At 28.5% G+C, this 25,691-nt stretch overlaps 1 long non-coding RNA gene across 5 annotated transcripts in view; it reads left to right on the top strand.

The window, feature by feature from the left end:
- Positions 1–25,691, top strand: part of LOC122269977 (uncharacterized) — a 384,828-nt gene that overhangs the window by 82,982 nt on the left and 276,155 nt on the right. For all 5 annotated transcript variants that reach the window (XR_015435531.1, XR_015435532.1, XR_011637273.2 and 2 more), the window contains exon 2: positions 18,775–18,892. This is a non-coding gene — a long non-coding RNA (uncharacterized LOC122269977). The remainder of the gene's footprint in view (positions 1–18,774; positions 18,893–25,691) is intronic.

Here is a 25,691-nt window from a genome sequence, read left to right as displayed (position 1 = left end):
GAAGGATTGAGTTTCATTTTTGGTACATTTTCCATTAGAATTTAGTCCTTTTTAAAATGGATGAAGTGTTTCTGGGATCCAAAATTAAAGGATTACGTTTTCTTTTTGGCACTTTTTTCTCTATGAATTAATGCTTTTTAAAATTTAATAAGTTTCAAAAATTCAAAATTTTAATTAGTTTGCTAAACTTCTTATTTTATTTGACTTCAATCTTAACCAGCAATTTTGTTGCATAATTTTATTTTTCAAATAATTTTTTACGAATATTTATCAGGAATACAAACATATTAAAATGTTATGGAAATTTTGTAACAATTTCTTTGGGGCAGTAAAAACTAATCATGCTGCTTTTATTTTTATTATTATTAAATGAAAACTCCTTTTGATCCAGGAATTAAAACAAAAAGTCGGCAAATATTCCTGGAAATGGTGTATAATGATGAAATATTTTAAAGTGGTGTATTTTTTTAATTGAATTTATACGTAAGCAAGATATTAATATTAAAAAATATATGTATAAAGCAATTGAAAACCATGTTTTTTTTTTAAATCCTTTTTATTTATTGCCTTAATCTGCTTCTGGTAGCTTAAACCCCAAAAATGCCCCTTTAAACCATTTAATATTTATAAAAGACAAAAACACCAAATTCCAATTGAACAATTCGATTAAATGTTGTGTTGTTATTAGGAGAAATAATTGAGAGACAGATTTACAAGTTTAATAAACATACACACCTGAAATCCAAATAATAATAATAATAATGAAAGGGAACTTTAAAAACTAATACTTTATGTGATTAATTTCAGAAAGGTTTATTTTCAATTACAGAAAAATTACTAGATTTAAACAATTTCTCAGTTCCTTGCAAATATTCTAATTTTATTTTTCCTTTTTCTTAAAGGTTTAATGCATCGATTTTTTGTTTATGATAATAAATGTTTCCCAACAACCTAGTCGAAGTTCGTATTTAATTTTTGTGAGAGTAAATTTGAACGTCACTATCACTGATTGTGAGACTATTTTTCGTTAATTAGAATTGTTAGACTGCTTTGAAACATAATGTCATGCAAGTTTGCTAATGTTAATATGGTGTTAAGGTGAACTCAGTATCTATGGGTGAATAGTATATGGGTGAACTATGGGTGCATAATATAGTATCGTACAACTAAAATCATCCAAAACTTGATTGCACTATCATGTGATTAAAATTCAACGAAAATATTTTTCAACTTAACACCTTATTAAAGTTGTAAGTTTGCCCGTATTGCAGTTTGAATTGCAAATATTGCGGAAATATATAACATTGAATCAACTTCTCTAAGAGTGTATATAAATGGTAGTCATAAATAAAGAAGAAATCTTCGAGAATTACCTCACTGTATTTCTGATTATAATATTCGTTTTTGAACACAATATCAACATAACAAGCAAGCAAATAAAGGAAAGTAAACAAAGTTGAATGCTTGGAAATATCTCCTCCATTGTTAGGAATTTACTTAAATACAATATAGATAGGCATCTCTGAATGGTAGATTGTCATTTTTCATAACACAAAATAGAGGGAAAAGTGTAAGAATAAAAAATGCTCTTGAAAATGCGAACACGTGTTTTTTAAAACTATCATTGAAAAGTAAACTCTCCATCACCATCAGATCGACAAAGGCTAAAACATTTTTTTGTGAGAAGATGTCTGACAAGCAATACTTCTTCTGTGTACTCCTTTCTTTTAGACCCCTCTTACAAATCAACAAAACGCCCCTCTTGCATTATCAGCCAAATACCAGCAGCCCACTTTTCACCTTAAACTTTGACATAGGGTGGTAGGGGCAAATTACCTATCTTTTTTCCTTTAAACGACAAATAAAAAGCATCTTAGGAATAGACTTTTTGCACTTGGGAATCATCGTCATTAAGTTCGCAGGGGGCGGAGTCACGGGTCTTTTATCACTTTTACCTGACTGCGTCTTCAGGGTGATTAAAGAGGATTATGGTCAAGCTGAACTGGGCTATTTCGGAGAAATTTTCACATTCGAGTCCAATTTGCTTCGGTCTTAGATAACATGACCTAACGAAGTCATATTAAGTCGTCTTCGTGTGAAAGGGAAGGTTTCCATTTCTTCACCCCTCATCAACAACTTGGCAATTTTGCTGATGCTAAAATAAATAATATCATGCCAAGTAACAAAATTTCTTTGATTTCTAACGATTGCGAATACAATTTATGCCAAGAGGTATTCGAGCAGTATTTCGGGCTAAAGGTGGTCGTCCAACAGTGTATTGAGGGGGTGGTCATAATAATTTGGCCATATATATGTATATATATATATTCCAAAGTTCCTGCAGTTTTTGGAATCTTAAATTTGATAGAGAAAAAAGAAAGAACAATATTTTTGAAATGAGTTTTGTTTCATTTGGAAACAATAATACTGTTATAAACTATGTAGTTATATAATAATGCTATATACATTTTATTGTACGAATACTATAATAATAATAATATAACACTATATACTAATTTAGCAATGCTGTATCAGTTTTATTTCTCATTTTTATTTTCATATCTAATAAGTATTCCTTAGTAAATGCTAATACTTACAGCTGTATTAATAAGAACTTTTTCATTAATTTTATTTTTCATTATCTTAAATTACTTTAGAATCGTTTTAAATCTTAAATGTATTTCAATTCAATGTAAAATGTTTCTTCAATGAAGGAAATTAAATTTTGACCGTTTCGCACTTTCGATGTTTCCTGAATGAAAGACAATGATGAAAAATCAATTATCACGGTATTACTTGATTTTGTAGCGTATCTACCACTACAAAATTACAACTACAATTCACTAGTATATAAGACATATTAACTCGACTCTATGTCGGGGTACCTTTTCATAGATGACGGTTGACATGGTCTAATACTCCACCCCCACATTGGTGACCCGGACGTGATGTGAACACGCCTACCTTGGCAGTAACGCCCACTTCGATATGAGCACGCCTACCTAGACAGTAACGTCTATTTCGATGGACGATTCACATTGAACAGTTGACTTGCTACTTGTGACTGCGACATTATCCACTTCCTCGCACTGTTGCTACTCAGTCTCGAGCACACAACGTCGGCCTGCATACACTCGACTGCTAAAGGCAACACTGGAGCGGCTACGACCGTGAATTTAATACACCTCTCACATTCAGCACTCAAAAAGTACGGTGATCTTAATACAGCTCTCCCGGCTTCGCACAAAAACTGCACTGATTCAACTAGTGGTATCCATTCATCGAATTCTATCACAGATATAATTCTGGTGGGGGGAGTACTGTAGCGTATCTACCACTACAAAATTACAACTACAATTCACTAATATATAAGACATGTTAACTCGACTCTATGTCGGGGTACCTTTTCATAGATGACGGTTGACATGGTCTAATACTCCGCCCCCCACAATTTCTTCAACTTTGTGGTCAGTGCATCAACTTTAGCCTATCTCCACATCGGGTGAACAATATTTGTTTCAAGTATTTTTCTTATGTTAGTATTCACATCTGAATAAATAAGAAAATCCCCTTTTTACTTCGATTTTCATTTAAAAAAAAAATCTCGAATGATTTTAGATTTGTTTCAATTTTTTTTCTCCTTTTTTAAAAAAAAATTTCAATGGAAGGAACTAAGTTTTGTACTTTTTCTCCTTCGTTTTTTGTTTCTGAGTTAAAGACAAAGCTGAAAAATCAGTTCTAAATTCCGCAATTTACCTCTTTGATCAATTCCGCAGTCAGTGTATCTACCCTGGCATACCTCAAGTTTGCATTATACGATGTATATTTTTTCTGTATATGTTACCACTAACATCTGTATCAATAAATCTCTTTCTATTTCTGTTTCTTTTTTTCTTTTTTAAAAAACCCCTTAATAATTCAGAAGTCTTCAAATTCCAGTTTGCAAAACAATGCATCTGGAATAGTTATTGGCATTAACTTTTTAATATATCAATGGAAAGGGTGGCTGGCATTAATCTATCTGATCTTAAATCTGTTCTCGTTACCCACCAAGAAAGCCTAACTAATTTGGAGAATGTCGGTAGTCGTTTTTAAGGGTAGGTCTTTACTGGACCGCCCAAGGCGACCCTATCAACGGAACGGTGTCGAAAAGCTTTCTTTACAATCCAATACCGATCCCTAAGCTCCCTGATACTCTCATAAATCACGTTAACTTTTTTGTTTGAGCAATGACCTGACATGGACACAGACAGGGAAATACTCTTTGTTTATGGTTAACTTGGCATTCATCTTCGGCTGGAAGGCGTGCCTGAACTCTCCAAGAGCTTTTAGATTCCAAAAACTTAGATTTAGAGTAAATTCAAAATCGACACGAATCGATCATTCTTTTAAATTTCTGACTTTTTTCTTTTCTTTCAAGAGTTAGTGTGGCGCTTAAAAATCTCTTGCTAATCCATTGCAGACTGTTGAAAGACCGCCTTTGAGTACAAACTGCATAAAACCATTTGCCGCAATTCTTAATGTAATAGAATAAGATTAAAGTGGTAACTTCATTTTATTCAGGCTTAATATGCAAGGATAACATATAATTTAAGGTGGCTCTTAAAAATACAACCTTCGAAATACTTATTTTTCACTTTTACGGCTTAAAAACAAAATAACTTCAATAAAAAATTTTATGTTTTATAAAACTTTTTTAAGGCTTCTAACTTATTTTGTTTGAGAAATGACATCCCGAGCAACAATTTTTATCTTGGTCCCAGTTGGGCTCAATATGGGTCCAATACGGACATGCACTGAGGAACCTATATTGGGATGTCTAGATTTTTTAATATTAGTCCTATATAGGGCCAATATATGGGTCCTACATTGGCTGAATAATGAATATAAAATATCGGGTAAATCTGACAATTCTATATAGGGTCGATATTGGGTGTAAAGTGACTGTAATAATTTTATAAAAAAAATTTAACGAAATATTTAAAATAACAAATAATTATATGAAATGCATAAATTAAAAAGTGTTAAATTGTGCTCTGTTATTTAATAATGCGTTTTCAATGCAATCCTTTTATTACCGTTGCAAACAGAGATAAACAAACTCAGCCCACTTTCCGAGTTTACGTTACCCTTTAATACTATTATGAAAGAAATACAATTAAAAAGGAAATATTATTAAAAAAGAAATATAATTAAAAAATATAAAATATTGTAAGACTCTTTCCGTAAATTGCACAAATTACTTTTACAAAAAAATGTCTAATTACATCCTAATAAACATTCAATTACATTAAGTTGGGGCTCAGCGATCTGAATCGAATTAATAGTTAACTTCAAATCATTGTTAAACAGATGTTTTTCCGATTTTTTTTTCCTTTATTGAACTATTAAATCCCATCTATTCCTGATACTCAGTGTACATTATCAAGTCTAATTCTTTTAAAATTATATGTTTTATTGATAGCATGTACATTTCCTATGATTTTGAAACCCACAGCAATATTTAAAAAGGTATAAAATGAATTTTTTTAAAGAACTCAATTAAACTCTATTCAAGTTCACTATCACCAACGTTACACACTTTATTCTGAGGAAGAATCTGTTTTCTCTTTTCGCACACTCTTCTCTTTTTTTAACATTTGCAAATAAACACTCCACTCTGTTAAGTTGAGAATATTCACTGGTCTACATCTTGTTTATAAATTCTTCGATCTGAATAGTTGTGAGAAAAATAGAACTTCGTTTCGCTTGGTTACGTTTTTCGCTGTACCGATATTTTCTTCAACATTTCGTGTATTTTCATTTTATGCAGTGGAAAGAAAAGAAAAGAGGATGAATAAATAAATAAACAAACGAAGAACAAGTCAACGCAAATCATTATTCCGATTTGTTTTCCCCATCTTCATTACTTAACGTTTATTTTCGTCTGAAAAATGCTATTTTCAAGTCATATTTGATGTATTTGAGTTACATTTAGAGGGAAGGATTTTTAGAGAAATTAACAAAATTCTAATTTTTCGAAAACATATAATTTAGATAAATTTCTTTTAAATAATTAAAGTTGGTTTTACAGTAATTCAGTGTGATACTCAGTCAAATATAACAAATTGAACGCCTTAGTAAAGGAAAAGGTGGTTCTATGTAACATTTTTGATGAAAAATCGAAATTTCAGGATTTCAAAATCAAAATTCAGGAGAAAAGTGAAGGATTTTAATTTCGTTACATTTTACTAAAACACACACACACATATATATTGGATCGATTATTCAAATGATATTTATCAGCACTCACAAAAATATTTTGTTCAATTATCGATAATGTCGGCAATTATATGGCACTACATTTTAGAGGACAAAAATGATCGTATGTGCGATATTTGTCATATGATATGCTATTTACCATAATAAACTAGGAGAATTTTGTAAAGTATCGTAATCGTAATGTTAGAAAATATCGAAATTTTACGATATATTCATATCTTACGTCCAGCTTTAGGTTCTAATTATATTGTACTGATCCGGTACTTTAAATAATGATAAGTAAATACTAAACTACAGTTGCATGCGGAGGACTTTGAAATCCAAGCCTGGGACAAACTTCTCGATTGGGGGCTATGTTAAATACCTCTGAAAAGTGGAATAGGATAGAAAAAAAACCCAAATTAAGTTGAATTATTTTTTATATTCATATAATTCAAATTTCAATTTCTATAAAGTATTGTTAAATATTCATAAAAAAATAATAATAAATAAATAAATATTATTTCCAAGATATAATTCTTTTTCTTAAATGTTAAGAATATTAAGGACCTTAGTCCCACTCTGCACGTCTTAGGTTTTGCTTAAAAGGCTCTTTTTTGAAGGCTCCGTCGTAATATAAAATATGAACAATGTGCTATTTTCACAATGCTTTTTAATAATATGCTTTTTTGTGAATAATATGCTATTTTTTATTACTGTTGTGAGCTTGCTACTACTATTACTCATGACAGTTAGGCTAAGTTTAGCCTATCCATCTAAAGTCAGCGTTGTTTAAGCTTATTTAGAAAATGGCGCAAAACGTCAATATCGAGAAAAGCCATAGTTTTGAGAAAAAGAAAAGCGTTTGTGTTGTCAATTTTTTAATATTTAAAAACTTACTCCAATGCTGCATTACCTGAGCTTATAAAAATTTTCAAAAACTGAGAATAAGACAGAGATTTTGATAATTTTCATCTAAGTGAAAAATGTCAACAAATTGATGATTTTCAAAAAAGCTTAATAACTTGTATAATATTTAAGTTATCTGTTTGTTTTAATGCCCAGTTAATTCTTCTCGGCAAGATTATACAGGGTTATTCATAATTCCCTCAGCCTGTAAACACCATTTTTCTTCACTACAACTGGCTTCAGTGATACATGTTACTGCCATCTACCTGCTTAAATTAAAACTTGAATACTTTCGGAATAATTTCATATGTTCTTTTTTGCCATATTCGTCTTCGTTTTTCTACTATAAAGCTTCGAAACCCCGGAGGGAATTATGAATAACCCTGTATATATTTAAAATCATCGCTTTGCTTTAAGTATAAGGCACTTAAACTATGACTTTTTTACTTTCCTTGGCGACAGAGCTTCGCAAAACAGCTTTAACGGACATTAGAATTTTGTAAACCTTTCAACAAGTTTTCAAATACAAAAATCTTGTAAAATAATTTTGAAAAATAAAGAAAAAAAACCATAAATTTCGATCAGAATACTTGATTCTTTGTACAAAAAATTTCAGCATGCAAAGAAAATGGCTGACGGATATGGGGAAAAAAACTGTTTTTGTCTGGTACAATTTATATGGCAATTATGATTAATTTCGAAATATCCCTCCTTACCTAGTCGCACGTGGTCCTTGAAGACAATGCCTATTTTTTTATACCTTTGGAACGGCCTCCAAAAAGGATTGACTTGGCGTAGAATAATTGCAATCCAGCGGTCAGAAAAGGTTGAACATCGATTCTTAAATATGAATCGATTAAAATACAACAGAGCGCATTGCTATTTACTCGATTATTGGCCCGTCGAGTGTTTCAATCGTGTCTAGAATAGACGATTAAATATTAGATTCTCTTGTTTTTAAGTTTCGTTTTTGTTTGAACCTTGCTTAGCAGGTTACACAGTGAAAATGAGACTGAGATACTTTTTCACACCTTGCCGAATTTTTATTTTTTCAAAAAAGCGTATTTGGTTTGATTATTTTTTTCCAAAGATTAGATTTTTTAACTTTGTTTTTGTTTACTGTCATTTATTTATTTTTAGGTTATAGTGAATTAAGAGGTCTTTTCATTCGCGACCAAATTTAACCACCAAATTGGGATAAACGGGTGCTTATAATTCAATACCTATATTTATATTTTAGTTCTCACAAATAAATTTATTATTGATATTTATTCTACTTAGTTTCTTTCGAATTATATAAACTTCGAGATTGTCACTGAATTAGAAACGGAGAATTAAGCTGACATTATTTTAGAATTTCTACCTTATTTTTTCGTTTAGGTAAATTTATATCGATGTAATTTTTCAATCAGTATCAGTATGATGTAAATGAAAAATTATTATTAAATTGTTTTTATTTATACTCGCAGTTATTTATTTATTATTTGTAGTATTTTTTCTTCTTTTTTCTGTTTTGCTTTAAAGTTAATAAAAGTGAGCAAAGTTAGTAATAAATTATAGAAAAATTGTTACTGAATAATCTTTCAGCTTAAGACAACTCACCATTCCCTTGAAGGAAAGGAGTATTATATTATCTTAATTTGAATAATCATGGTGAGTTGTTATGTTATCTTAAACTATTCAATGTAGTTTATATTTAAAGAAATTATACCCCACATGGAGGGAAAATTGCAAAGCTTAAAAGGAACAGTGCAAATGGAAAAATTCAGATGCTAGGAATATGATCAATAAAACAAAGCCCATCTCAGTTTTAAATTAGAAACTATACATTCTTTATTCTTTAAAGCAATTAAAATGCTAATTTTTAATTTCTCTATTTTTTTCGGCATAATTGTTTAACTGACTAATGTAATAAAACTAAACAGGTTAAGGCAGATCTTAGCTATTTTTTTAAAACTTGCTTACATTGTCGCGACTAACTGTGTAGTAATAAAAATTTTGAAATTTTTTGGTTCACATATTCTTACAGTAATGAAAAGTAAGAGTCCAATTGTAATAATGATTATTCGATCCAATACTCCCTTTTTTTTTTTTTTTTTTTTTTTTTTTTTTTTTTTTTTTTTTGAAAAAAAAAAAAAAAAAAAAGAGAAGAAATGGATGGTTATGATTTTCTAAGCGGGTATTGGCCTGGTAATAAATATATAGACTGTCTTGAGAACGCAAGACTACTACTACTACTAAAATAAAAATAAGAAAATAAAAAGTAGTTAGCGAAACAATATTAAATTATGGTATGTTTTCTTTTGGATTTTCGGGCATGAAGTTGACCAGAAAATCACCCTGTTTCGGAATAAGGGTTAAAGATTTAAATCCATTTTAAACGAAATACAATGTTAATTTTTTTCTCTGTGCAAACTTTAACTTCTTAAGCTGTTCCTATTTATATAAGGTTGCTTATATCATTAAACTGTTCTTTTTATTAATATTATTATGCTCTATTTCTCTTCGTAGTTGGAAACCAAAACTAATTCAAGAAATAAATATTGGTTTACAATAATTGTCAACATCGTGTCCCAAACGGCCCTGTGTCCCAATAGATTTGGATTGGACATAGCAACAAGGGAGTGGCGACCTCAAGAAAAAAAAAAGACCACCTGTCCCACCTTTAAAGTTCTTCTTTATCCTTCTCCCTATTTCTTCTTCATCTTCAGAAGTATACAGAAAAGCATGGTTGCTATCGCTGCTTCATATTTTTTAGCACGCACCTGTCATTCTCGCCAAACTCAGCTGATTGGGCGACGCCAAAGAGCACCTGTTTCGGTTTTCGTTTCTTTGTTGGAGATTGCTGATATCCAAGCTTTATTTCACTTTTGTTTTTTCGAAACTCATCTTTCCTTTAATACGATATTTCTTTGAAAAAAAAAACATAAAATTTTGCTTCAACGAGTTTTTTTTTTTGCATTGTTTTTTGAATAATTATTGGTTTATTCAATTACCCTTTTTTAATTTACGTTTCGCTATGAATTTACATTCATCTGCATAGTTTATATATGAATTTAACAAAATTAAAAAACCTTATTGTCGCAAGAAAAATTGCTAAATCTTGAAAAAAAGTTTAACATATGGAAAACAAAAATCATCAACAGAGATATTTAAAAGGATATAAATTTTAAACCAAAATTTTATCCATTCAATCGTAATTTCGACCGTTAACTTATAAATCTTCATTTAAGATCGAGCTAAGCTAGTAATTTTTTTTTTGGTAGAGGGAACATTTAAAAAACTATTTTTTTTTTAACCACTTTAAAAAAAAAATGAAATAAAATAAACATAAATTCTTTTGAATTATGAATTTTACAATTTTTACTTTCACGTACTTTCTCCAAAATTCCCTATTTTATTTCAGGTGATTTTTTCTTCTTTATAAGCGAGAGGATGTTACTTTATTTTATACACTTTTTTCAAACTGCGTCAAAATTTGAAAAACCGGCTTTCGAAATTTTAAATTTTTGTGTATTGTTACTTTACATTAATAACATAACAATAGTTTGGTAATTGTTTTAAATTATCAAATTTGTTGTTTATTGTTATTTTTGGGAGGGGTAATGAAATTAATTAACTCTGGGTTAAACATTAAAAACATATAAAATCAATTTTTTTTTATAAATTTCTCAAAAGTATTAATAAAGAGATAAACGATTATAAACCGATAAAAGATTATTGACAGAAAAATAGTATTAATAAATTCTGTTTAGTTATGTATCCATGAGTCAATTCAGAATGTTTTGGCAAAGCACATTTTTCAAATTCTGCTGAACAATTTTTCTTCTTGTGTATTGAAATATGCTTATAATTTCAATAATTTTTCTTAACACGAAACTCAAGAAGGTTTAAAATCTACTTTTCCCCTCGAAAATTTGGCTCCAGGATAGGGGCAAAAAAAAAAAAAAAAAAAAAAAAAAAAAAAAAATGAATAATTTGTAGATAAATATTTTTCATTTTAACAGTTTTTGGAAAGACTAATGGGAAAGAAAGATAATGAAGACCAACAAATATTAAATAATTTTTAACTACTAATTCGATTATTATTCGCCAATTTTTTATTTATTTACGTTGAAGAAATTCTAAAGTTACTGTGAATCTTAAATAATTGAATTTATTTTAAAATTCGTATTCATAAATTCAAAATTATATTTAAAATCAAAGATGGTAACTAATTTTTTTTTTTCAGCTGTAGTAAGTTGTTAATTTTTCCCAAATTTTCTGCTCAACCAATATTTCTTTGTTTGTACACATTTTTAACATGTATTATTTTCTTTCCTATTTTTTCATTAAAAATCTCAACATTAGCTTTCATTTTTTGCCTTTTTTTAAAAAATTGCATTTATAATGTGTGTTTATTTATATTTATTACCTTTTAGTATTTAGCTTCATGAAAATTTTAATTGCTATTTCTTTAATTTTTAATTACTTTTTTTAATCTGTTTAAAATTAGCTGCTATTATGGATAAAAAATTTAGCTTCAAAACTAACAAGAAAAAAAAAATTGCTTTTCCACGCTTTTACCCATATCGTTTTTATTAATCATCGGAATTATATTAATTATTCCAGTTATTTCCGAAATACCTTTAAAAAAATATTAATTTTAATGACTTTTCTGTTATAAATAAATAAGTTGAAATAAAAATAAATAATAAAAATAACAATTATTTTCGTTTTTCATGCTCATATCCCTGAGGCTTTCCCTTAATTCGCATTTTCCAAAGTGAAGTTAAATTTTTGCTGAGGTATTGTCGTTTACAAATTTTTAGTTTATGAGGCTTGGTATTATGTTTTTCATAAACGCAAAGGAAATAAAAACAATGATTTGACACTCAACCGAAAGTAAAAATGGAATTCATTATTTTGTTAGGGGTGAAATAAATAAGCAATGAAATAAATACTGAGAAACACTTAAAATCCTGTTTTTATAAACCTTTTCGAAACAAGAAAATTAAATCTTTTTATTTATTTTCATCTAAAAAAATGCATGAACAGTTTCTTTCTCCCTCTTTTTCTTAATTCCAACATCATAGAAAGAGAAACGCCATTAATTTGAAGAAACAAAAGCAATAATCAGCCAAACGATGGTAACCACAACCACGTATCAGTGACGTCACGCCCGAAAACAGGTGAGTATCAAGAAGCAAAACTTCTATGTCCTCTGGACTATAGTCCGGATTCTGTGAGAAAGTTTGCTCTTGGAGGGTGACCTTTGATCGGGCAGATGATGTCTTCCCCGCCCTTCTCCTCTCCTACCACCCCCAGCATCGTATTTTAAAAAGGGCACTACCGGAAATGTCATAATGTTTTCGGCTCATAACCCTTTCTATCATTACACGAAAATTCTACGTCACCATAGTGTCGCTTCATGTCACAACAAAGTGATCTTAGCGAGGATTCCTTTTTCATCTTCTTCAAGTTTCTTGAGATTGTTATGTCTTGAGATCGTTTGGTGGGAAAATGAAACTTCGTCTGATACGGACGGGCTCTGTCCGAGCTTGCTCGTCATTGAACTATTCAGATCTAAATTACATCGTAACTCAATTTTTTTGTTCTTAATTTTTTTTCGCTTTAAATTTAAGTGTTGCACTGATATTTTTCCAAAGTTTTCAGTCTATTATTCAAATTAGATTTTATTAAGGATTTTAATACGCAGTGAGGATGAAAATGGAATTGAAGAGGATATTCTATTCCCTAAATTAAATGTTTAGAATGTTATCATCTTCTATCTGCTCTTATTATGCCATTAAAGCCCAATTAGACAGCAAAAAAGCAAAGTTTAAGAAATTGCAAAAATAAATTAAAATAATATGGCAACAATTCTTCAAAATTGCCTTTTAAAAAAATTATTATCAGTTACAAATTAATTTCAGTTGTAACATATTGTTTCGTCTTTTATGTTTTCAGTATCACCAAGTTTTCATTAATTCTTAGTTATTGCCAATTCTAAAATAATTCTTAAATTAATCGAATAAAATATTTAAAAATGAATAGCAAGAAAATGCAAATTAAAAGAATACTTTACAGAAGAAGAAAAATGAACTGTGTATAATTTCCATCTTTTTGCCTTGCAGCATTTATATATTTTATATATTATGCATTTTATATATTATACATTATATATTTTATATATTTATACAACTATTATATATTTTTAGAAAATGAAAACATTTTTAAAAACTCAATAAAATTCGTACGTTCTGTTGTAACAGTTCTCTAAGATTGTAGGAGTTATATGCAATGAAGAAGAGAATGCTAACATGTAGCACCATTTGTGCCAATTTGTCATAAAACGAGATTAGACTCTTGGACAATAAGGAGCAACTTTAGCACAAAAAACTTTACAGTAGCGATAATAATAATAGAATAGCATTTCATGACGTTTCTACTCGGAGGTTGTTAAGTTTTTTTTTAAAAATTTAAATTGAAATTTACGTAATTATTTTGAAAATCTCTAATATTTTGTAGGATGAAGAAAAACCTTTAGTAAAGAATATTTCTATGTATTTTGGAAAAATCAATTTGTACTGGAATAATAGAATTAGAATGTTAATGTGCAATTTAAACTGTTAATTTTTACGAGGGGGTGGGGTGGACTTTGAGTGTAAACAAACTAGCGATAAGTAGTTAAGTCTAATTTTTTAGTATCAAAAATTGTAAAGCATTTTCTAAAAATCTAATAGTTAAAAATAAGTTTTAAATACCATAAGCTTTGGTAGCTTCACCGGGTTTTTAAAGTTTAACTTTAAGCAGTTTCTGAAAGTTCCAATAGATCATAGAGGAGACAGTTGTCATCCAATTAAAGAGATAATATGTTACTATTGATAATTTATTATCACGTTCAACTCAACTATTCTTCATATTTTGGTTCAAAATCCAATCAGAGCACCAAAGTATTTGTCTTAAAAACGAGAAAGGTTACCCAACTAGCTTAGCTGTCCCAGTTTAAGTTATAATGTTTTCTTATTTATTTTTTATTAAGTTTTTTTTTTCTTTCAGTTGTACGAAATTCTACTTTCTATTGTTTCCTAAATGGCCTGCTCACTAAAATGAAAAATATCACACTCTTAAATTATACAACTTAGAAAATTTTCAAAATATCACGTTATGAAAACAGTTGAAAATGAAAGGGTTTTAGGCATTAAAAGAGTAATTTGTTTTCATGAATGAATGAAAAGTAAGTTATTTACTAACAAACAAAAAAAAGTTTCTTTAACGGAAGAGTGAATCTCGCGATCAATTTGGGTGTGTATTTCTACGCTTGCTTGATCATTCTAAACGTGGTAATTTATAACAATAAATTTCACGATTGTTTCCATCAAAGTGAATACTGCCTTAACTGTAATCACCTTCATGATAATTAGTTTCAATTGTCGAATTTTAAAAGTGTTTAAAACATAATTGGTCTCTTTGCTAACAATGACATCTAAGGTTACATTTTCTTTACTTGACAATTCTGTTATGGATCTAACAATTCTGTCATTTGAATGTTTTTGAGACTGTTTTTCCAAAATGAAGCCTCATGCCTATAATAAATATATAAATAAATAGAAATATAAAATACACACAAATAAAAAAACATAAGAAAGTTTTAACAGAAAATCTAAGGTGGACACAATTACAATAAACTTTTAAATTTTACAGAATTTTCAAACTATTGTTTTAAAAATGCAAACTTGATTTTTTCTAGAATAATAATTGTTGATGATGATGTTGAAATGAAAGCAAAATAATAAAAAATATAATGAAATAATTAAAAAATCTGTACAATGAAAAAAAAATTTTTTTTTTATCAAATTGAATAAATAAAGAATAAGTTAACGTGTTTATAAAAATTAAAAAAATTTGAAAAAAAAATATAGTTTGATTTTGATATACATTTATATAAATTATACTTTACACTAATACTATTACATATTTATAATAATACTTTATATAATTCTACATTTCAATATATTTCTACTTTTATATTTGACTTTTCAATGATAATTGATTTTTAAAACATTTTAAATGCACCGTACCAAAGAAGAAAAAAAATCGTCTGCTTGTAACATATAAAAGAAGCTGAAAATTATTAAATATAATGTAGTTTTCGACATAAAAAATATCGTCTGCATTTTTCTGTTCCAAACTTTCATTTTGTAAAAATGATTTTAAATGCAGTTGAGTTCGATTTTACAGAATCAAATATTTAAAAAATTGTACTAAATTTTTATGAAAGATTTATCTTATTTATAATAGCAATAATGATTTTGGCTTGGTAATAAATAAAGGAATGAAATACGTCCAGATTAGTAAGTATTCTTTTTTTCTGTGTTTGCCTTAGAATAAACTTGAATGTTTTATTTTTACAGATCTGAAAGTTCTAAATAATTATGATTGTGACAAACTTTAAACCTTACTATGCCTTAGAATAAACTTGAATGTTTATATTTTTACTGATCTGAAAGTTCTAAATAATTATGATTTTGACAAACTTTAAATGATTTGCAAGGAAAAATAAGGAAATTTTGCCCAGATATGAATACAAAATGAATAATATTAAGAACTTTAAGCTGTTCTTTAATAATTTACTAAATTGTACTCACTTAAAATAGTTTAACAACTGTTTTGATCTTATGGATTGTTTTGATTTTCTTTTGTTTTTAACATTCAAAGAGCTAGATCATATACGAAGATTATTATCTTATTTCAAATTATGATTTTTCAATCAAATTATAAATTTTATGCTTAGTTTCATTTATGAAATTAGAATGCCATTAATGTTAGCAAAACTAAGAGATTTATTTTTGTTTCTTCCAAGAGATTTATTTCTGTTTTAAATAACTACTATTTAATATTTTATGACATTTTTCTTTTATTAATTACTTTTCTAAGTTAAATTAATACGATATTAAATATTGTTATCAAGTTCTAATATTATATTACTTCTAAATTAGCGTGCCTGTCGCTTTAAATGACAGTTCTTTTCATACAGTTGGTCAATCATTATCAAACATTAAAACTAGCTCATTTTTTTTTTCTTCTCAGCATTCTAAATATTAGAGAGATAAAAATCACTAGTTATTGAGAACCTGAAGGCGGGAATACAAATTCAGAAGTAACATGTTCTGGCACGCAAGTCTATCTAAGATAGGTCACCCGTGTTTTCTGATTGGATTTGTAACATCTTGATTTTTCATTATTCTAAAATATTGATGCATTATTATCAAATAATGTGAATAGAATAAGTTTCAAACAATGTATAACATCAAAAATAGTTTGGTTGTGAACGAAGGGATTTTAGCTTTTGTTTACACACTGTAAAAATTTTCGTGTCGAATTACGCTACCGGCACTTTGGGCGCAATTTCCGTAAAATCCATTTTTACCATAAAATATTATTCCTATACTGTCATTTTTACAATAACATTTATTTTAGCAGTGGTGGCTCAGGGGATGATGTGCTCGGGTTCGAATCCCAGTGATGACTGGTCGATACGAATTCCACACAGGGACTACAGTGCAGACGTAAAATATCCTCAGTGGTAAACGAACCATGGGTTAGAGCCCACTTGCCGTCATGTTAACCGTGAGAGGTTTTCGTGGTTTAAGGTAAATGCGAGTTAGTTCTATGAAATAGTCTTCCTCGAAGGCAAATTTCTCCCTATACTTGATCCAGGAATTCCCTTGTCTTCTGGATTGGGTTCAAAATTACGAGGCTACGGTGTTGAACATTGGTAGTTGGTTAGTTATATAATGATATATTAAATAACTAACCAACTACCAATAACTAACCAACTACCAATTTTCAGTTTGCTACCACCTTTGGTTAGTAGTAAACTCAAAATCGGGCTGTCTGTTCAACGATGGTTATAATATTAAGTAATATTTATTTAACTAAAGTGATTCAGTGATATTACAGTAACTATTATTCTGAAAATTATAGTAAATCAAATTTTTTCTCCGAACAATATGTTCCAGTATAAATGATTTTTGCGGTAAAAAATACCGGTTCACGTAATTTGATCTGAAATTTTTTGCAGACTAGGAAGTAGGCTAGATTATTATTCCATCATATTTGTTTAATCAATATTATAAAATGAAATTTAAGAGAAAAAGAAACAAAAACCTGTGTCAATATATATAACGACACATTTTTATAAACTTTTTAACCGATGAAAAAGTAATTTACTTATTTAATGATATATTATTAATGCGTATTTTAATAAGCATGATCAAATTATTTTATTCGCAATTTGGCCCTGCTGAGAATTTGTAAAAATTATTTTGAATAATGAGCATAGTAATTAGTCTTAAAATATATACAATAATATTTTTTCATACAACTATAATGACATTTAAAGAAAGGTAGACAGTATAAAATTATAACTATTTTTAATTATTACAATTCTAATAACGTATGTATTAATTAGTTTTGCTAATTAGATTAAATTTATGGAAATAAAAAAATTTTTAAGTATCACTTCTGTTTTTTTGCAGTGTGCTTTTTATTTGCATTTTTTTTTTTTAAAAAAGGGGGGGAACATATCGATACACGACATTTTGCATAATGATGAATAATCATCATCATGCAAACTCTTGTGTAAAAGGTTAATATCGTAGTTATCATAGAACAAACATGACGTAACGATGATACTTTCAAGAAGGGAAAGGGGAGCCTGCCATTAGATTTCCTTTTGCATTAGCATAAAATTATATTGAAACATAAAAAAATTAAAACAAATCTGTGTTTTTTGCTTTAAGGAAAAGTAATTTATGATAAAGTAAATTTTGTCATAATTTTTTTTAAAAATAAATATAGAATATTTCTTACTCTTACTGTTACAACAAAAAAAAAATTTTTTTTTTCGACTCTATCTAGCTTTAACTGAACTTTTCTAATGAAATTAAGCGTTTTAATAAAAGCAAATGTTTGCTGCTATATAATTTTTTCAGCTGTAATACACCTTATTCTAAGATTTTTATATTCATTTTTGTTATTTTTATATGTTTGTTTTTTTCCCTCTTATTTTTCAGAATGTCGTAAATCCCTGATAAATGAATAAAACTTTTATATAAATTAATGTTAGAATTGCAATAACCTGTCCCTCTTTTCAATTAGACAAGATATCTCCTGCGTCCCTCAACATTTTCAAATTCGAACAAAGATTAAATTAACTGCGGTCTAAACCTGTCAAATTTAAACCTGCCAGATTTTAAACTAAGAAACATTGTAGAAGCAAAAAATTAAATAATTTTTACTCTACTGACTTGCCAAATTAAAGGGTAACTCTTTTCATGCCATAAAACATTAATTACAGATCTACTAAGAGCAGGTGAACTGAAATTTGACAAGAGAGAAAGAATTTCCGAACTCGACACAGAAATATATGATCACAAAAAAAATCTTGAATCCGAAGACAGGTGATTCTCGTAGTAATGGAGACACTTCTTTCCTTAATTTTATATCTAAATACCTCTTTTACCCATTAAACAGGTGGTAGTAATATTTGTACCCTTAATTAAATTATATTCATTCATGAATAATTCAACAATCAGTTGACATGATAAGTTGATATTTTTTTTTTCTTCCTTCGTCAAGGTTTTCTCGGAAGAAATGCGCCATTTCTAATTGGAATCATTTAGCAAAGGATAAAAAGAATAAGAAGATATTCGATTCTTTAAAATGATTGGATAAACATTTCGATTCGAAGAGAATGGTATGGTTTTTCACTAGCTATTTTGACACATATTATGTGACTATTGTTATTTAAATTACAAGAATTGAATTATATAATTTAGGTTGAGAAAGCTGGATGTTACTACAGTCAAACCCCGCTATAGTGAACCTTCAAGGGGCCGAAATTTCGGTTCACTATAACCGGGAGTTCACTATATCCGTTACGCAGGCAATTTACTAATAGTTCCCAAACTCCTCCCTTTTATTACATTATATTCATATAAATGACTGAAAAATATTATGTAGTAGCAAAAAATGTGTTATTTTTCATCACTCTTCGTCTTACGTACAAATAAAAATTAGTAATCTTTAGCTAATGAGCAATCCTCAACATCAGATATGGAAACACTTCCCGACTCTCAGATAATTTTTCCTGAATTTCTGTTATTCCGCTTTTTAAACCTGTCTAACCTGCCATTCGAGCACATAAAAGTAGTTTCAATAGATGGTTTTAAAAATCGGTATATGTATTTATTTTGAAATAGAAATTTCAAAATTATTACATAGAAAATAGGGGGGAAATCAGTCGAAGACAGAAAAAAGTTCATTATATCCAACTTCCTCACTTTTTGGTTCACTATATCCACTAAAAATAACATTATACGTGTATAGCAAGGCACGGGACCGAGCATTTCGTTCGCTATATCCGGGAGTTCACTATAAGCCGTGTTCACTATAGCGGGGTTTGACTGTATTTTATTCTGGTGAAACTCGTTTTTTACAATGAGCGTAATGTAATATTTAAAGTTGGAAGCATTTAAAAATTTCCGAATACCCTTTTTTCAGGAGGGGGGAGGGGAGAGCGGTAAATTCACTTCTTAAGGCGTTTTAATTAATAGCGTGATTAAGTTTCGATAACACAAACTTTTTTTTTTCAATTTCGGTAATGATCTCTTAAAGTTTAAATTAGCAAAAGTATGTCATTTTTTAAAAAAATTATACCCTTTCATATTTAATAAAAAATTATAATTGGTAAAGATAATTTTTTTTAAAGTTGACTACACGAAAATTTATTTAATGTGTAATTATTGATAATAAGATTGTAGAAATACAAGAGAAGTGCTATATTTAATTGCTTTTTTTTTCCAAAATTTATTCGAAAAAACACTCAATTCACTTTAAATATTCTAATTATTTCCTATTTATTTTCAACTGTATATATACGCTGTATAGATTTTCTTAAAGTTTGATAAACGCTAAATTTAAAATAATGATGTAGATTAGACTTTAAATAAATAGTTAAAAGGTTTTGATTGGGTCATTCACCACATATTTAACTCATTAACAAGCTATTCGTTAGTGTGATTTAAGCATGTTAAAAATACAGAAATGAAACACATTTTTCATGTGAAGATTAAATATGAAAACCTTTTGCCTTCCTACCTCCTCCTTATAATCCTTATTTTATTAACATATTTATACAGCATATAAGAAACTAAATTTAATTAATGTCATGTTTTCATTATTCTCTTAATACAAAAACATGAAAAGGGCCAACGAAAAAACATATCGCTGTTAATATATTCCATGAAATGATGATTGTGAAATAAATTAATAAATTTGAAACGTGAAATAAACTTGAAAATAAATTTTCATTATTAAAGGAGAGAAAAATTGTTGTGGAATAAAACATTTTTGATCCATTTTCTCTCGTACCATATTCTATGGCTCTGCATTTGAGACTGTAGCAAAGAATATAAATATTCTTTGATATTAATATAGTACTGTATCGACTACAGATCGATACTTGGATTGAATATAATCCTACCTAAAACTAAAATTTCAACAAATAAAAATATATCTTATTTATTTAAAAATATATGCTTAAAAGTAGTATTTTTTTCAATGCTAAAAAGGAACCAAGGAGTTATTTTCAACAAGAGTTGTCATGACCCTGAGAAATTCAATTTGTTTAAGTAATTTCATGAAATTCCTTTTCCGAAGCAACGATTATAAAAATAAATTCAAGTAAACATCCCTATTATCATATCATACTTCTCCAAGAGAGAGAGAGAAAAAAAAATCTTCAAATTAAATAACTGGACGGAAGATGAGAGGTAAGGCCAGGCATCTTTTTTTGGAAGATATAATGAGATAATGTCGCCGGATGGTAAACCGGCATATATTCACCTTTGTGTGGAGAAAGAAGTTGATCAACGATGCGTAACCTAACTGGTGTTACGGCATCTCACCAAATCTTAAACCTGCTGTCTTCTGTGCCCTTTAGCCTTTACAAATTCAGCAGAGAAAACATGAGCCAGACTATTTTAAATATCTCTTATTGGTCCTATAATCATTGAAGAACGCGAAGGGGTCTTGTTGGCAAACCACGTAATATGAAGACGATAATTTTTAACCTAATAACATATTTTTTAAGTTCTCTGCATTACCTAAACAACTAAGTCTGAAAAAAACGGCACATATATGAACATTTATTTTTCTTACAATTTCTTTACTAACGCGCACGCAGTCGATTACGCACAAGCAAAGGGATGATCTTCAATTGTCGATAACGCGCTGGCGATATTTGCATCGAACGTGTTAAAAGAAAAGTACATATAATTCACTTATTCTTACAGCAATAATGTCATCAACTATAGATCTAAATTTCAAACTTCAATTTCTGCTTAAGGGACACTTCCAAAAATTAAAATTCAACAAAATAATATCACCACTGCTGAAATCGATCAATCTGAAATATGAATATTCAAGGCGTTTCGTCATGCTGACACATTTTTACTCATCTACAACTAAAATTTTTTTAACAAACCAAGTTTAGGGCAAGCTGCTTTTATTATTTTCATTTAATTTTAGTTACTCAAGCAAAGTGCTTGAAGTGTATATACAGCAACCTCACTGACTGCTGATCGTAAAGACTCAACACAAACTGAACTTAAATTCACGATGAATGGGATAGAGGGGGCTTCGAAACCCAGGTTCTAAGATTAATTGCTCCACTAGGACTAAGTAATAATGTCACTGACTATGAGTAGCTTTTGAAATTCATTTAATATTATAATAAGCTATTATTGTAGTAAGAATTTTATCGAAAACCAATTTCTTTTTTTAAATATTTGCGCCCAGAGTCAAATACAACACTCGCTTTGAGTAGCATTAATCGTTTCATATTTCTTAAAAGAATTTCGTTAAAAATTGCTTTAAATTTTTTAATTGCAAATCATTTATGTAGAATGTTTGGTCAATCAATATACGTCGTGTCCTTATTTTATTCAAAATAAAGCGGGATATCATAAAAAAGCTTAAATAAGGCGCTTAAAATTACTAAGAACAGTACAATTCCTGTGAATTTATAACTTTATGATTGTCTTGCTCTCGAAATCATTTTATAAATTTCCACAAAGTTTCCTTTTTACAAAAATAAAAAGTTTAATTGGTGACTGATATTATTTTAATTCATTAGTTTGCATATCAGGCTATTATAGGAAGTTTGAAACTTATACCAATAAAAAATGAGAAGCATGAGCATTTTTTTATTTTATTTAACTAATCCTATTTCCAAAATAATTAAAAAATGTTAAACGCCAAATTTTTTTAAAAATGTAATTAAAGATTAAGATGCGAGAAAAATAGCAATTAAAAAAATGAGGTGAATAATTTCTCATAAACAACACTTGAAAATAAAGTACAACAAAAAAGTACTCTATTTAGCAACAATATGCACCACAATCTGTAAATCACTAATTAGGGCGAATTCATGCAGGCAATTTTTACGATGGATCCAAATTCAATTTTAAGCTTTTCCCTTTTCCAAATTTCCACTCAACTTAAAATGGATATCTTTTCTAAATGAAAAATTCCATCTTTTTAAATCCGTTTTCCTTAGTATAAATTGGAAAAATAATAATTATATATAATGAAAAACCTTCAAATTGCATAGTCGCCGGAAAAAAAAGGAACGAAGACGACTCTCAAAAAACGTATAAATCAAATGAAATGAAAAAGAAGGGAAAAAATTGTCCAACGTCTTATAAGAAAATGGGAGGACATCATGGAATACAGAACCAGTAATTCCTTCATTAATTCCGCTCCGTTGGCTCCAGAAACACTTTTTTTTCATTTAAAAAAAATTCATTTGAGCTCCCGCAACTGTTTTCTATTTCTCCCTTTCTCACGAAGACCTTTTATTAAAGAAAAGTAGCTCCCAGATCGATTTTATTTATTTTAATTAGTAAATTTTTTTAAACACTTTTTAAGAAGAATGAAGACATCCTATTCGGTGATGGTACACTGAGAAAAAATATATAGTCAAAGCTGCTTGATGTATTTGATAAACTCAAGTCGGGGGAATCGATGATGTTGATGATAGTATATTTAAAATGAATATTTATCTAAAAACGTAGATGAAAAACAGAATGGTTCGTTAATTTTATTTATCTGAAGTTGCTCTGTCAATGTTAATTTATCTTTGAAACATTAAAACGCAATTTATTTTGAGTGATGCTATACTAGGCAATAGTTGAGTAATTTTCCCAATATTGTAAATTTATTTCTACATGGCATCTTTAATTATTGCAATATACTTCTAATGATCCGCAATAGATTAGTGGTTAAGGCATTTATTGAAGCCGTCATTGTAAAAATGCCCCCAGAGGCAGCTCGAACCCTAAGCAGCTTTACATGAATTAATGGCAACTTTTTTTTGGAAAGTAAAGGCTGTCGGTGCGCAATGATTACCAAATTGTCTCCATCATCCCAAAATTCTCCCACTACTGGCTGTTACAGGAGGGTTTTCCTCCATATTATTAATAAATTACTAAAATGGTGAGAAATGTTCTTTCAGAAAAGCCTTTAGTTTGCTATAAGGTTTAAGATCTTACTAAACTATAAAAATTTTTATACTTGAATGTATATGATATTTACAATTTTCTTATTAATGATTACGCCAGGAAATCTGCTCAAACCCATTTTACGTTAGAGGCACTGATAGAGCATTTACGTTATAGTTTGATTCGAACTTCAAAAAGTTGAATTGCATAAGTCATAAAATTATTTTTGTCTGTTATACCGAGGTGTCATCAATCAGATAAAATCACATATTGATATTATTTAAGTTTTTGATAGTCATGGAGCAAAATCATTACTTTGCTTTAATAATTTGATTCTTTATGGGAGATAAATTATTTGACCCTTTATCAAAGAAAATTTCTATTTTTATCACTTAAATCAAATTGAATTTTTTGAACGTGCATGTAGCCCCAAATAGCTAAAAAATTAAGAACGTTGAGAAAAGTGATAAAGTATGAAAAAATCTAGTTTAAAAAATAGTGACGATCATTAGCCCCGGAAATAAGATCAAGATATGAAAAGTCGGTATTAAGGCAGTGTGAAAGTTAATTTAAAATTGAATATAACTTATATACAACAAATATTCTTTTCATTTGTAATAAAGTAGTTTAAGAATAATAATTACTATATCTTATCTCACTTTTGGTAATAGTATACCAAAATTTATGTCTTGATGAAAGGAAAAAAAAGGAAGATTCAGTACTCATTAAAAGGACAGGCTCATTTATAAATGTTTTCGTGTTTATTGACAATGAATAGCACTGGTAAACAAATGATAAAATTTACAATGCAGATTCATTTTAAAAATTCGGAATATAAATATTCACAATTTATTTACAACTTAAACAACAGGAAGATCAACTTCGGTGTTGCAGTAATCACATAATGTAATAAATTTTTCTCTTGAAAATCACATGAAAACAGTTTTTTTTTTAATAAAGCATTGGTGCAAAATCGGGAAAGGAGAAGAAAAAGTATTACTATAACTTAAAAAACAAACTATGAAAACATTCATATAAAAGTAACTTCTTTTTAAAAAATTTTAAATTATTTTTATTTTTTCCAACTCAGAATATTTTATGAATTCGACTTAAAATTGCTATATTACAATATACTATTAATATTACTAAAAAATATTATAAATATAATCCTCTGTCAATGGCACACAATAACATACAATACTGTTTTCAGGGATTTTCCGAACTTCAAAAATATAAATAACTCAATCACACAACTTTTTAGTCATTCCATAACTTTCTTCTTATATACATAGATATATAAGAATCATAAAATATACAATATGAACAAGGCACTAAGCATCATAGAAAGACTTCTCGTAGTATACAAAAATTTCACAGACATTTTGTGTTTGTAATCGCTCTTTACGATGGAACTAATTAAAATTATATAGAGCATAAAACTGAAATTTTTACACTATAAATCACAAATAACCTTATCATACGTAATATCCTTTCAGTACCCGTAAGAAAAATTTGTTTTAATTACAAATTCGTAACATAATTTGAAATAAGTCATCTGAAAGATATTAATAGCACCATCACAATGTCACGAAGACAAGTATAAAGAATGAAATTAAAATATTTTAAGTTAACTTAATTAAATCAATTATTACTTATGTTAAAGAATACTCAATTAAATCGTAAAGAGCGATAATACTTGTGCGTCGCCAATCGAGCGCTTATGCACAATAAATCTGCAACACACACTAAATGGAAGAAATACGGTGATTTTTTGGATTTAAAATCAAGGATTTTTTCCATTTATTTTGACTGTACATATAAAATAAATAGGACTTAGCTCAAAGGAAAATATCTTTGGATATTTGCGAGGAAAGACATCGAAAGTAGTGATGTTCTTTTTAAATTCACAGAATTTTGCACCAATAAACAAAATAAATTTTAATTTAATACAAATGCTTTTATTTTACTAAAATAATAGCTGCCAAAATTAAT

The sequence above is a fragment of the Parasteatoda tepidariorum genome, chromosome 7, assembly GCF_982258835.1.
Source record: "Parasteatoda tepidariorum strain Cologne lab strain chromosome 7, Ptep-v5.0, whole genome shotgun sequence".
NCBI lineage: Eukaryota > Metazoa > Arthropoda > Arachnida > Araneae > Theridiidae > Parasteatoda > Parasteatoda tepidariorum.
The sequence above is the reverse complement of the archived record's forward strand: the minus strand, read 5'-3'. Positions and strand labels throughout refer to the sequence as shown.